Source organism: Adiantum capillus-veneris, chromosome 4, assembly GCF_014529385.1.
Source record: "Adiantum capillus-veneris isolate H3 chromosome 4, ASM1452938v2, whole genome shotgun sequence".
Lineage (NCBI taxonomy): Eukaryota > Viridiplantae > Streptophyta > Polypodiopsida > Polypodiales > Pteridaceae > Adiantum > Adiantum capillus-veneris.
The window spans coordinates 78,489,382-78,504,630 of NC_140934.1; positions in this window are offsets into that span (position 1 = coordinate 78,489,382).

Sequence of the window (15,249 nt, forward strand, 5' to 3'; positions counted from 1 at the left end):
ATGTACAAAATATTATGGGTATTGGGTATTTCAATGCAGCCTAGCAACTTGGAGACATGGTGGAGCTTATTTCTCTCCATGTTTCAATGGAGCCTATCTAGGAGAAACAGTGGAGGTACCTTCTCTCCATGTTTCAATGAGCCTAGCTTGGACAAGTGGTGGACCTTGGAATGAAACCCCCATGTAAAACATATCATGGGCATTTCAAGTGGTGAGAAAGGATACCATTTAAAATATAACCTTATAGGTTGGACAAGTGGTGGACCTTAACACATAGTTCTTCTTAATATAATGACATAGAGTGTAGAAGTGGTGAATCTTGAGACCAAACCACTTGTGCCACTAGGGATAATAGGCTGGACAAGTGGTGGACCTTGAATGTAAACCCCTCATGTACAAAATTATGGGTTTAGGGTATTTCAATGGAGCCTAGCTTGGAGACATGGTGGAGATTTCTTCTCTCAATGTTTCAATGGAACCTATCTTGGAGAAATGGTGGAGCATCCTTCTCTCCATGTTTCAATGGAGCCTATCTTGGACAAGTGGTGGACCTTTGCTTCTCTCTATGTTTCAATAGATTTAGCTTGGACAAGTGGTGGGTCTTGGAACAAAACCCCTTTGTAAAACATAGCATGGACATTACAAGTGATGAGGAAAAATATCATTCAAGATATAACCTTATAGGTTGGAAAAGTGGTGATGGACCTTGATAAGTGGTGAAGGATACCATTTAAGATATACCCTTATAGGTTGGACAAGTGGTGGACCTTAACACCCAGTTATTCTTAATATAGTGACATAGAGTGGATAAGTGGTGAATCTTAAGACCAAACCACTCATGCTACTAGGTATAATACGGTAGAGAAGTGGTAGACCTTGAATATAAACACCCCATGTACAAAATATCATGGTTTTAGGGTGTTTCAATGGAGCCTAGCATCTTGGAGACATGGTAGATCTTGATTCTTTCCATGTTTGAATGGCACCTATCTTGGAAAAATGATGGAGGTTACTTCTCTCCATGCTTCAACGGAGCCTAGCTTTGACAAGTGGTGAACCTTTGCTTCTCTCTATGTTTGAATAGAGTTAGCTTGGACAAGTGGTGGACCTTTGCTTCTCTCTATGTTTGAATAGAGTTAGCTTCGACAAGTGGTGGACCTTTGAATGAAACCCCCATGTAAAACATATCATGGGCATTTCAAGTGGTGAGAAAGGATACCATTTAAGATATAGCGTTATAGGTTGGACAAGTGGTGGACCTTAATACATAGTTATTATTAATATAATGACATAGAGTGTACAAGTGGTGTATCTTGAGACCAAACCACTCCTGCTACTAGGGATAATAGGTTAGACAAGTGGTGGGCCTTGAAATAAAACGCCCCATGTACAAAATAAAATGGGTTTAGGGTATTTAAATGGATCCTAGCTTGGTGACATGGTGGAGCTTGCTTATCTCCATGTTTCAATGAAGCCTATCTTGGAGAAATGGTGGAGCATCCTTCTCTCCATGTTTCAATATAGCCTAGCTTGGACAAGTGGTGGACCTTTGGTTCTCTCTATGTTTCAATAGAATTAGCTTGGACAAGTGGTGGACAAGCTTGCACCATGTCTCCAAGATGCTAGGATCCATTGAAATACCTGAAACCCACGATATCTTTTACATGTGGGGATTAACGTCAAGGTTAACCACTTGTCCAAGCTATTATCCCTAGTAGCATGAGTGGTTTGGTCTCAAGATTCGCCACTTTTCCACTCTATGTTATTATATTAAGAAGATCTGGGTGTTAACGTCCACCACTTGTCCAACCTATAAGTCTATATCTTAAATGGTATTATTTACCACCACTTGAAATGCACATGATAGGTTTTACATAGGGGGCTGGTTCCAAGGTCCACCACTTGTCCAAGCTAAATCTATTGAACATAGAGAGACACAAAGGTCCACCACTTGTCCAAGCTAGGCTCCATTGAAACATGGAGAGAAGGATGCTCCACCATTTGTCCAAGCGAGGTTCGATTGAAACATGAAGAGAAGCAAGCTGCACCATGTCTCCAAAATACTAGGCTCCATGGAAATATCTTAAACCCATGATATTTCGTACATGGGAAGTTTACATTCAAGGTCAATCACTTGTCCAAGCTATTATCCCTAGTAGTATGAGTGGCTGGGTCTCAAGATTCACCACTTTTCCACTCTATGTCATTATATTAAGAAGATCTGGGTGTTAAGGTCCACCACTTGTCCAACCTATAAGGATATATCTTAAAGGGTATTCTTTCTCACCACTTGGAATGACCATGATAGGTTTTACATGGGGGTTTGGTTCCAAGGTCCACCACTTGTCCAAGCTAACTCTATTGAAACATAGAGAGAAGCAAAGGTCCACCACTTGTCCAAGCTAGGGTCCATTGAAACATGGAGAGAAGGATGCTCCACCATTTGTCCAAGATAGGCTCCATTGAAACATAAAGAGAAGCAAGCTGCACCATGTCTCCAAGATGCTAAGATCCATTGAAATACCTTAAACCCACGATATTTCATACATGGGGGGTTTACATTCAAGGTCCATCACTTGTTCAACCTAATATCTCTAGTAGCATGAGTGGTTTGGTCTCAAGATTCACCACTTTTCCACTCTATGTCATTACGTTAAGAAGATCTGGGTGTTAAGGTTGACCACTTGTCCAACATATAAGGGTATATCTTAAGGGTATTCTTTCTCACCACTTGAAATGTCCATGATATGTTTTACATGGGGGTTTGGTTCCAAGGTCCACCACTTGTCCAAGCTAACTCTATTGAAACATAGAGAGAAACAAAGGTCCACCACTCATCCAAGCTAGGCTCCATTGAAACATGGAGAGAAGGATGCTCCACCATTTGTCGAAGCTAACTCTATTGAAACATGGGGGGTTTACATTCAAGTTCCACCACTTGTCCAGCCTATTAACGCTAGTAGCATGAGTGGTTTGGTCTCAAGATTCACCACTTTTTCACTATATGTCATTATATTAAGAATATCTAGGTGTTAAGGTCCACCACTTGTCCAACCTATAAGGCTATATCTTAAGGGTTATTTTTTCTGACCACTTGGAGTGACCATGATAGGTTTTACATGGGGTTTGGTTCCAAGGTCCACCACTTGTCCAAGCTAACTCTATTGAAAGATAGAGAGAAGAAAAGGTCCACCACTTGTCTAAGCTAGGCTCCATTGAAACATGTAGAGAAGGATGCTACACCATTTGTCCAAGATAGGCTCCATTGAAACATGAAGAGAATCAAGCTGCACCATTTCTCCAAGATGCTAGGCTCTATTGAAATACCTTAAACCCACAATATTTCTTACATGGGGGGTTTACATTCACGGTCCACCACTTGTCCAACCTATATCACTTTTTCACTCTATGTCAATATATTAAGAAGATTTGGGTTTTAAGGTCGATCACTTGTCCAACCTATAACGCTATATCTTAAAGGGTATTCTTTCTCACCACTTGGAATGACCATGATATGTTTTACATGGGGGTTTGGTTCCAAGGTCCACAACTTGTCCAAGCTAACTCTATGTAAACATAGAGAGAAGAAAAGTTTTACCACTTGTCTAAGCTAGGCTCCATTGAAACATGGAGAGAAGGATGAGTCACCATTTGTCGAAGATAGGCTTCATTGAGACATGAAGAGAAACAAGCTGCACCATGTCTCCAAGATGCTAGGATCCATTGAAATACCTTAAACCCACGATATTTTTTACATGTGGGGTTTTAGTTCAAGGTCAACCACTTGTCCAAGCTATTATCCCTAGTAGTATGAGTGGTTTGGTCTCAAGATTCACCACTTTTCCACTCTATGTCATTATATTAAGAAGATCAGGGTGTTAAGGTTGACCACTTGTCCAACCTATAAGGGTATATCTTAAAGGGTATTCTTTGTCACCAGTTGGTATTCTGGTTCCAAGGTCCACCACTTATTGAAGCTAACTCTATTCTTCTCATAGAGAGAAGCAAAGGTCCACCAGTTGTCCAAGCTAGGCTCCATTGAAACATGGAGAGAAGGATGCTCCACCATTTGTCGAAGCTAACTCTATTGAAACATGGGGGGTTTACGTTCATAGTCCACCACTTGTCCAAGCTATTATCAGTAGTAGCATGAGTGGTTTTGTTTCAAGATTCACCACTTTTTCACTCTATGTCATTATATTAAGAATATCTTGGTGTCAAGGTCCACCACTTGTCCAACCTATAAGGCTATATCTAAAAGGTTGTTCTTTCTCACCACTTGGAGTGACCATGATAGGTTGTACATTGGGGTTTGGTTCCAAGGTCCACCACTTGTCCAAGCTAACTCTATTGAAACATAGAGAGAAGCAAAGGTCCACCATTTGTCCAAGCTAGGGTCCATTGAAACATGGAGAGAAGGATGCTCCACCATTTGTCCAAGATAGGCTCCATTGAAACATAAAGAGAAGCAAGGTGCACAATGTCTCCAAGATGCTAGGCTCCATCTAAATACCTTAAAGCCACGATATTTCATAGATGGGGGGTTTACATTCAAGGTCCACCACTTGTCCAACCTATTATCGCTAGTAGCATGATTGGTTTTCTCTCAAGATTCACCACTTTTACACTCTATGTCATGATATTAAGAATATGTGGGTGTTAAGGTCCACCACTTGTCCAACCTATAAGGCTATATATTAAAGGTTATTCTTTCTTACCACTTGGAGTGACCATGATAGGTTTTACATGGGGGTTTGGTTCCAAGGTCCACCACTTGTCCAAGCTAACTCTATTAAACATAGAGAGAAGCAAAGGTTCACCACTCGTGCAAGCTCGGATCCATTGAACCATGGAGAGAAGGATGCTCCATCATTTGTCCATGATAGGCTTCATTGAAACATGACGAGAAGGAAGCTGCACCATGTCTCCAAGATGCTAGGCTCCATCGAAAAACATTAAACCCATGATATTTCATAGATGAGGGGTTTACATTCAAGGTCCAACACTTGTCGAAGCTATTATTGGTAGTAGCCTGAGTGGTTTGGTCTCAAGATTCATGACTTTTTGACTCTATGTCATTATATTAAGAATATGTGGGTGTTAAGGTCCACCAATTGTCCAACCTATAAGGCTACATCTTAAAGGTTATTCTTTCTTACCACTTGGAGTGACCATAATAGGTTTTACATGGGGGTTTGGTTCCAAGGTCCACCACTTGTCCAAGCTAACTTTATTGAAACATAGAGAGAAACAAAGGTCCACCACTTGTCCAAGCAAGGCTCCATTGAAACATGGAGAGAATGATGCTCCACCATTTGTCGAAGAAAACTCTATTGAAACATGGGGGGTTTACGTTGAAGGTCCACCACTTGTCCAAGCTATTATCGCTAGTAGCATGAGTGATTTTGTCTCTAGATTCACCACTTTTTCACTCTATGTCATTATATTAAGAATATTTGGGTGTTAAGGTCCACCACTTGTTCAACCTATAAGGCTATATCTTAAAGGTTATTCTTTCTCACCACTTGGAGTGACCATGATAGGTTTTACATGGGGGTTTGGTTCCAAAGTCCACCACTTGTCCAAGCTAACTATATTGAATCATAGAGAGAATCAAAGGTCCACCACTTGTCCAAGCTAGGTTCCATTGAAACATGAAGAGAAGGATGCTCCACCATTTGTCCAAGATAGGCTCCATCAAAAAATGAAGGGAAGCAAGATGCACCATGTCTCCAAGATGCTAGGCTCCATCAAAATACCTTAAACCCATGATATTTTGTACATGGAGGGTTTACATTCAAGGGCCACCACTTGTCCAAGCTATTATCGCTAGTAGCATGAGTGGTTTTGTCTCAAGATTCACGACTTTTCCACTCTATGTCATTATATTAAGAATATGTGGGTGTTAAGGTCCACCACTTGTCTAACCTATAAGGCTATATCTTAAAGGTTATTCTTTCTTACCACTTGAAGTGACCATGATAGGTTTTACATGGGGTTTTGGTTCAAAGATCCACCACTTGTCCAAGCTAACTCTATTGAAACAGAGAGAGAAGCAAAGGTCCACCACTTGTCCAAGCTACGCTCCATTGAAACATGGAGAGAAGGATGTTGCACCATTTGTCCAAGATAGACTCCATTGAAACATGACAAGAAGGAAGCTGCACCATGTCTCCAAGATGCTAGGCTCCATCGAAATACATTAAACCCACGATATTTTGTATATGAGGGGTTTACATTCAAGGTCCACCACTTGTCCAACCTATTATTGCTAGTAGTGTGAGTGGTTTGGTCTCAAGATTCACCACTTTTATTAAGAATATGTGGGTGTTAAGGTCCACCACTTGTCCAACCTATAAGGCTACATCTTAAAGGTTATTCTTTCTTACCACTTGGAGTGACCTTGATAGGTTTTACATGGGGGTTTGGTTCCATGCTCCACCACTTATCCAAGCTAACTCTATTGAAACATAGAGAGAAACAAAGGTCCACCACTTGTCCAAGCTAGGCTCCATTGAAACATGGAGAGAAGGATGCTCCACCATTTGTCAAAGCTAACTCTATTGAAACATGGGGGGTTTACGTTCAAGGCCCACCACTTGTCCAAGCTATTATCGCTAGTAGCATGAGTGGTTTTGTCTCAAGATTCACCACTTTTTCACTCTATGTCATTATATTAAGAATATTAGGGTGTTAAGGTCCACCACTTGTCCAACCTATAAGGCTATATCTTAAAGGTTATGCTTTCTCACCACTTGGAGTGACCATGATAGGTTTTATATGGGGGTTTGGTTCCAAGGTCCACCACTTGTCCAAGCTAACTCTATTGAATCATAGAGAGAAGAAAAGGTTCACCACTTGTCCAAGCTAGGGTCCATTGAAACATGCAGAGAAGGATGCTCCACCATTTGTCCAAGATAGGCTCCATCGAAAAATGAAGAGAAGCAAGATGCACCATGTCTCCAAGATGCTAGGCTCCATCGAAATACCTTAAACCCACGATATTTTGCACATGGGGGGTTTACATTCAAGGGCCACCACTTCTCCAAGCTATTATCGCTAGTAGCATGAGTGGTTTTGTCTCAAGATTCACGACTTTTCCACTCTATGTCATTATATTAAGAATATGTGGGTGTTCAGGTCCACCACTTGTCCAACCTATAAGGTTATATCTTAAAGGTTATTGTTTTTTACCACTTGGAGTGACCATGATAGGTTTTACATGGGGGTTTGGTTCCAAGCTCCACGACTTGTCCAAGCTAACTCTGTTGAAACAGAGAGAGAAGCAAAGGTCCACCACTTGTCATGCATGGGAACCCCCCCATATATTTTTGTCCTTTTATCAAAATATTTCCCATTATATAAGTTACTTTTGATTTTTTTCTTCCTTTTTCACAAACGTTTTAGCATTTATTAAATAAATAAGACTTATGCTAATTAATCACGATGTAGCATAAATAAGTAAGCTTTCTTTGTTGATCTCTCTTTTGACCTTAAATATTAAATATATATAAATTACATTATATATTTTAGTATTTTCTAATATATTTTTCATGTATGTATATTATTCCACCCTACCAAATATTTTATTCAGTAGTTTTCATTCTCAAACCTCAACCCCACTTTCAAATTTCAATAATACCTCTATCTAAATGATTGCCAATCTTTTCAAAACTCTAGGTCATGTTTTCATACACATGAAGGAGCATACACTTGAAGGCAAGACAGAAGTCCACTCAAAGGGGACCACCAAAAGACTTTTGCAGCCACAAATAATACATTATTTGGCTGAATTTTTTAAGTAAAGAAGAACCCCGAATCTGAAGGAGCGTTCAGCATGAAAGATGTATCTCGTGATCTCAACTTTTAGTTCAAATGTTTTCAGAATTTTTGGAGTTATGAACGCGGAGCTATGATTTTTGTAGTGGACCCCAATTTTCTCATGTAATGGTGACACAGGCCATCCCTAGTTTTCTTCCCTCTAGAATGGCTATGGTTCTACAAGTCTTCAAGCAAACTTACAAGAGACAAGGCTCTTTTAATGAGGTCTTGGAAAGTCTAGAGTGATTCTATCACCATTTTTGGAGGATCCATCCTCATTAACAAATATCCACCTTCGACAACCTCTCTTATAATTTTCTTACCTCTCTCTTCTCTCCCTAATAAGCTTATATCTAGCCAAAGCTAGACTATTGTAAATATTTCCTATCCTCTACATCCTACCCACATTCTCTCTTCTTCTCTCTCTATTGACTCTGGTATTTTAAATAATGAGGAGACAAGATGGGAGCCATAGTCACATGCACCCCATTTTCCTAGTCACCAGAGTGGGACATTCACTTCGATTAGAAATATTGCTAAATCCTCTCCTCCTTCCCTATATAAGGAGGCCATGAGAGCTCACCATGACACAAAAATATACACAACATCACCAAATAATACACTATGCATTGTGTGTGCCTAGTGCACACACACACACCCACACCATCACCATCATCGCAATCACCATGCTCGTCTTGAGCATGACCTCTACACCCTTGGGCGATGGAAGATGAAGGGCAGCTAAATGAAGGATGATGGCCATAACCCTCGTGAGAGTCTTCGCCATCAACTCCCACCTATCCGCCATGTGCTCTACCACTCTCTCCCTTCTCATTCCCCTACCCCATGCTCCCAATTTCATCGCCTTATTCTCTAAATAAAGCTTGAGGTTTTGTGAGTATGTTTTCCTGCATTGTTTTGCCCATGTGAGGTGTGCAGAATTGCCACCTAGTCTTGTGTTTGGAGTGAGCTTGTGTATGTGTGAAGGGTGTGCGGATTCGCCATCCTTCTCTGGTGCCTAAGTACTAAGCCGCAATACCCCCTCCCTCACTCTCTCTCTCTCTCTCTCTCTCACTTGATCTCATTTCCCTTCCTCTTCATCATTACTCCCAAGCATCCATCTCTCTTGGATGAAAACTTTGTTATGGTGGTGTGTTGTTTGCGTCCTAGCCGCTGAAGCTAGGTGGTGCCCCCTGTTTGCTTTACCATGACAGGCTCGAGGCGCGCCATTCGGTCCTCGGTGTTTTAGAGGCCGTCGGGGTTTGGGGTTCGCTTTGCTCCCTTTATTTGGTGTCCCCACGGAGGAACTTTTCATGAAAACCTTCAGTTTACAAGACTGAAACCCCTATACTATCGTGAATGGATGAATGGCTAGTAGGATTTGCTAATTGGACGACAGAAGAAGAAGAGCTCCAAGCAGAACTAGATGAACTCCGCATCTCCATCGAAGCTCGAGTGCCAGGCGTAACGGTAATCGATTTGCAGTGGGAGAGTCAACCAACACGCCAAACCAGTGGATATACATAGGCCAAGTACCAAGACGAAGAAGGAGAAGGTCGAAACCATGTCCGCAACCTACAACCAACCCACAACAACAAAATGGAAGGATCTCTACACAATAGAGAAGCAACACTATTCTACTTTGAGAATCGGGTAACTCAAGTCACCGAGGTAATTATCACAGTCAATTTTCAAGTCGCACCTGATGCTGCAGCACAGATAATGGAATCATTGGCTCACACTCTCACTAGAGAAACTAGGGATCTACTGAGTTTGTTTCAGGAAAGTACACCACCCTCTCCCACAAGCTTGGACAATGACTAAGCACCTCTAAGCTTCACATGAATGAGTACAACCTACCTCAAGACAGATCACACATACCAACACGTGTATGCTCAATCAAGGTAATACTGGATTTGAAGGCTCACTACCAGCACTTCATTGACACCATGCCGTATGGGGAGCGATTTTTGGAGGTTCTAGCATCAGATGAACCATTTGTCTTACCTTTGGTACAAGACAATGTACTGTTTGAAGTTTTAATCTATGTCCTAGTATAAGAGGGTATACACGCCTCCTTGTAAAGAAGAAAAAAAACTTTTGCAAGCTAAGCAGTGTGTATTTCTAGCTCTCTCTCAGTAATCATGGCAAGTGTAGCATTTCCAACATTTAAAGGAAAGAAGGGGGAGGATCCCACTATCAATTGGTACCCGCACACTAAGTATCATTGGTCTTGCAGAAGAGGTCAAGATGAAGGTAACCGAAGAAGGATCAAGCGAGAAGTTTATTCAAAGAACTAAAGTAGTGGAACAAGAGGTTAAAGAATCAAAAGATGCTACCCAGGTGGGGGAGGTAAGTCAAGAAAATTGTGTTACAAATGTGAGTATATCTTTAACCTTGAATGAAATAGGCACCAAAGCAATCAATCGACAGCATTGGGCAGTAAGGGTAAGAAGGTGTAAAGTGTTGATTAGGCCTCGTCGGAGTAAGAGGAATGGAAAGGGCATGAAAGATACAAGAGAAGAGGAAGACCATCCTGCTAGCAAGTCTTTGCAGAAGGCAGACAAAATATCAAGCAAAGAGGAGGGCTTTGAAAACGGAAGCCTGTGCACCAGCATGGACCCAGGACAGTGTACCAAGCTAAAGGAATCTTGCATCAAGGCAGTTTCACTTGAGGACCATAACGAAGAGGTAAGTATGACTGAAGGTTTGGAGTTGGATATTGCTCCAGAGGCTTGGCAGTTGAGCAAGACTTTATTGTGTAGTGTTATAGACTTAGAGATGGGTAATGCCTCTAGTCTACTGAAGGGTGTTATAAACTTGGAGATGGGTAATGCCTCCAGTATATGTGAGGATGTTCATAGTAAGTTTGATGATCAATATGTTGCCAACCTTTTAAGGATGTTCCAAACTCCTCCACAACACAGCATTGTGTTTGCATGGGATGCATCAGACCTATGGCTATGGCTAGCCGTTATAACATATAGAGAGAAGATCAGCATGGAGATAAGAGTAAAGGAGCCATGGATAGACAAAAACCTGATAGAATGCAAGAATGAAGACCTCCTTCGCAATTTGGTACAATTTTTTACAAATAGTGCATCCTCTCTTTGGAAAAAGGTAAGTGGATTACGCTTGTATTTAAGCCGCAAGGTAGGTGGCTTGCTATTAGCATCAGTAAAGGAAGCTGACATGTTTCAACACACCCAAAAGAAGGATGATATGCTTGTAGTTTTTTCCAATCATGGTAGTAAGCAAGATTCTGAAAACAACTGGAGCTCACCACACCAACAAGGCGGCCATATATGGTGGATTCTTGGCACACTCTTGGGAATCATAATTTTCAGTTCTGTCTTTGAAGGAGCCAAGATGCTCATTTCCCCTCTCGCTACTGGTGGTTACAACTTTGGTCCAATTTGGCATGTAAATTTTATTGTTCGGACACTGCAGACAATGATCCTATTTTTCACTTGGGATCCAGGAGGACATTGGCACAAAGTTCTGGAAGCCATGGGCTTCCCCTTTAATCAACCGACACTATTCCAAGGAACAAGCTATCACCCGGACCTGTTACAGATTCATGAATATCCCAGAAATCTCACCAATGGCCAAACGGAATGGCTAGTTCAGAAGGCAACTCGATATCGGATCCTACAGCTAAGCGGAAGAAGAAACAGAGCTAGAGACATGAATGCCTCTAGCCTTAGGGGGAGGGCTAATGAGGCAAGCTTTTCCATGCATGGGAACCCCCCCATATATTGTTTTCCTTTTACCAAAATATTTCCCATTATATAAGTTACTTTTGATTTTTTTCTTCCTTTTTCACAAACGTTTTAGCATTTATTAAATAAATAAGACTTATGCTAATCAATCACGATGTAGCATAAATAAGTAAGCTTTCTTTGTTGATCTCTCTTTTGACCTTAAATATTAAATATATATAAATTACATTATATATTTTAGTATTTTCTAATATATTTTTCATGTATGTATATTATTCCACCCTACCAAATATTTTATTCACTAGTTTTCATTTTCAAACCTCAACCCCACTTTCAAATTTCAATAATACCTCCATCTAGATGATTGCCACTCTTTTCAAAACTCTAGGTCATGTTTTCATACACATGAAGGAGCTTACACTTGAAGGCAAGAGAGAAGTCCACTCAAAGGGGACCACCAAAAGACTTTTGCAGCCACAAATAATACATTATTTGGCTAAATTTTTCAAGTAAAGAAGAACCCCGAATCTGAAGGAGCGTTCAACATGAAAGATGCAGCTCGTGATCTCAACTTTTAGTTCAAATTTTTTTAGCATTTTTGGAGTTATGAACGTGCAGCTATGATTTTTGTAGTGGACCCCAATTTTCTCATGTAATGGTGACACAGGCCATCCCTAGTTTTCTTCCCTCTAGAATGGCTATGGTTCTACAAGTCTTCAAGCATGATTACAAGAGACAAGGCTCTTTTAATGAGGTCTTGGAAAGTCTAGAGTGATTCTATCACCATTTTTGGAGGATCCATCCTCATCAACAAATATCCACCTTCGACAACCTCTCTTATAATTTTCTTACCTCTCTCTTCTCTCCCTAATAAGCTTATGTCTAGCCAAAGCTAGACTATTGTAAATATTTCCTATCCTCTACATCCTACCCACATTCTCTCTTCTTCTCTCTCTATTGACTCTGGTATTTTAAATAATGAGGAGACAAGATGGGAGCCATAGTCACATGCACCCCATTTTCCTAGTCACCAGAGTGGGACATTCACTTCAATTAGAAATATTGCTAAATCCTCTCCTCCTTCCCTATATAAGGACTCCATGAGAGCTCACCATGACACAAAAACACACACAACATCACCAAATAATACACTATGCATTGTGTGTGCCTAGTGCACACACATACACCCACACCATCACCATCATCGCAATCACCATGCTAGTCTTGAGCATGACCTCTACACCCTTGGGCTATGGAAGATGAAGGGCAGCTAAATGAAGGATGATGGCCATAACCCTCGTGAGAGTCTTTGCCATCAACTCCCACCTATCCGCCATGTGCTCTACCACTCTCTCCCTTCTCATTCCCCTACCCTATGCTCCCCATTTCATCGCCTTATTCTCTAAATAAAGCTTGAGGTTTTGTGAGTATGTTTTCCTGCAATATTTTGCCCATGTGAGGTGTGCGGAATCACCACCTAGTCTTGTGTTTGGAGTGAGAATGTGTATGTGTGAAGGGTGTGCGGATTTGCCATCCTTCTGTGGTGCCTAAGTGCTAAGCCGCAATACCCCCTCCCTCTCTCTCTCTCTCTCTCTCTCTCTCTCTCTCTCTCTCACTTGATCTCATTTTCCTTCCTCTTCATCATTACTCCCAAGCATCCATCTCTCTTGGATGAAAACTTTGTTATGGTGGTGTGTTGTTTGCGACCTAGCCGCTGAAGCTAGGTGGTGCCCCCTGTTTGCTTTACCATGACAGGCTCGAGGTGCTCCATTCGGTCCCCGGTGTTTTAGAGGCCGTCGGGGTTCAGGGTTCGCTTTTCTCCCTTCAGTAGAATGAGTGGTTTTGTCTCAAGATTCACCACTTTTCCACTCTATGTCATTATATTAAGAATATGTGGGTGTTAAGGTCCACCACTTGTCCAACCTATAAGGCTATATCTTAAAGGTTACTTTTTCTTACCACTTGGAGTGACCATGATAGGTTTTACATGGGCGTTTGGTTCCAAGGTCCACCACTTGTCCAAGCTAACTCTATTGAAACATAGAGAGAAGCAAAGTTCCACCACTTGTCCAAGCTAGGGTCCATTGAAACATGGAGAGAAGGATGCTCCACCATTTGTCCAAGATAGGCTCCATTGAAACATGAAGAGAAGCAAGCTGCACCATGTCTCCAAGATGCTAGGCTCCATTGAAATACCTTAAACCCACGATATTTCATAGATGGGGGGTTTACTTTCAAGGTCCACGACTTGTCCAAGCTATTATCGCTTGTAGCATGAGTGGTTTGGTCTCAAGATTCATCAGTTTTCCACTCTATGTCATTATATTAAGAATATATGGGTGTTAAGGTCCACCACTTGTCCATCCTATAAGGCTATATCTTAAATGATATTTTTTCTCACCACTTGGAATGTGCATGATATGTTTTATATGGGTTTTGTTCCAAGGTCCACCACTTGTCCAAGCTAGATCTATTACATATATATTATAAATACAATATTTAACTAGATTCTGTACCTATCACGTCCTGTAGCATGGATGCTCTGGCTTTAAGGTCCACCACTTGTCCAACCTATACTCTCATATGAAAGGGAGATCTCGCTATAAATTCAAAACCTTCTCGCCTAAATTTAAAATTCAAAATCTTATCGCCTAAATTTAAAATATGCCTCCCAAATTTTAAATATCCTGCCTAAATTTTAAAGTATCCCGCCCAAGTTTTAAAATTCAAACTTTTTTATAAAATTTAAATTTTACCACTTAAATTTAAAATATTCCACGCGAAATTGATTTGAAATTCAAGTTTACCACAAAAAGATATCATTATACCACCTAAATTCAAATATGCAAACCTCGAATCATTATATTGTACATAAATTCAAACAAATTCAAATTAACAATTCTAAACTGATATTAGTTTGCATAGATATGAATTTATCACACCTAAATTATGTCACCATGTTAGAGAGAGTGGTTAGAGAATTTGAACAAGGTCCACCACTTGTCCAACCTAGATACCAAGAAGGATTGAGTGTACAAGGTATTGTTTGGAGGTCCTTATAGTCCACTGGTCTCAAGGTCCACCACTTGTGGTAAGGGTCACCAAAAAGTGTATATATTCATCCAAAGAAATACACGTATTTTTGGTCTACATGTCCTAGTTTCAACCATTTATGTCCATTAGGTGTATCACTAAACAACACTACTTTTTTTGAGAAACAGAAGTTACAATCATATCTACAAATGGATTAGAGGACAATCAGCTCAACATACATCCAGCTCAGCAAGAATCGACTTTAACAGATCACGCAAGTAAGTCTTCCATTCAAGTTTACTAGTATTACAATGTGTTAGTTATTTGTGATATTTATGTATGTATATATACTATGTGTGCATATCGTAATTAAGTGTAATTGTGTATCTACATTATGTATGAGTATTACAATGAAATAACACAAATATACATACATACACATACATAACACAGACACACACATACATGAGCATGTATTTTCAAGAGAGAGATAGCAAGATACAAAGATAGATAAATAGATAGATAGATAGATAGATAGATAGATAGAGAGAGAGAGAGAGAGAGAGAGAGAGAGCGAGAGAGAGAGAGAGAGAGAGAGAGAGAGAGAGAGAAATACTTGTTTTCTAGAGAGAGGAGAGAGAGAAAGATAATAGATTTCATTGTGTTTATGTAT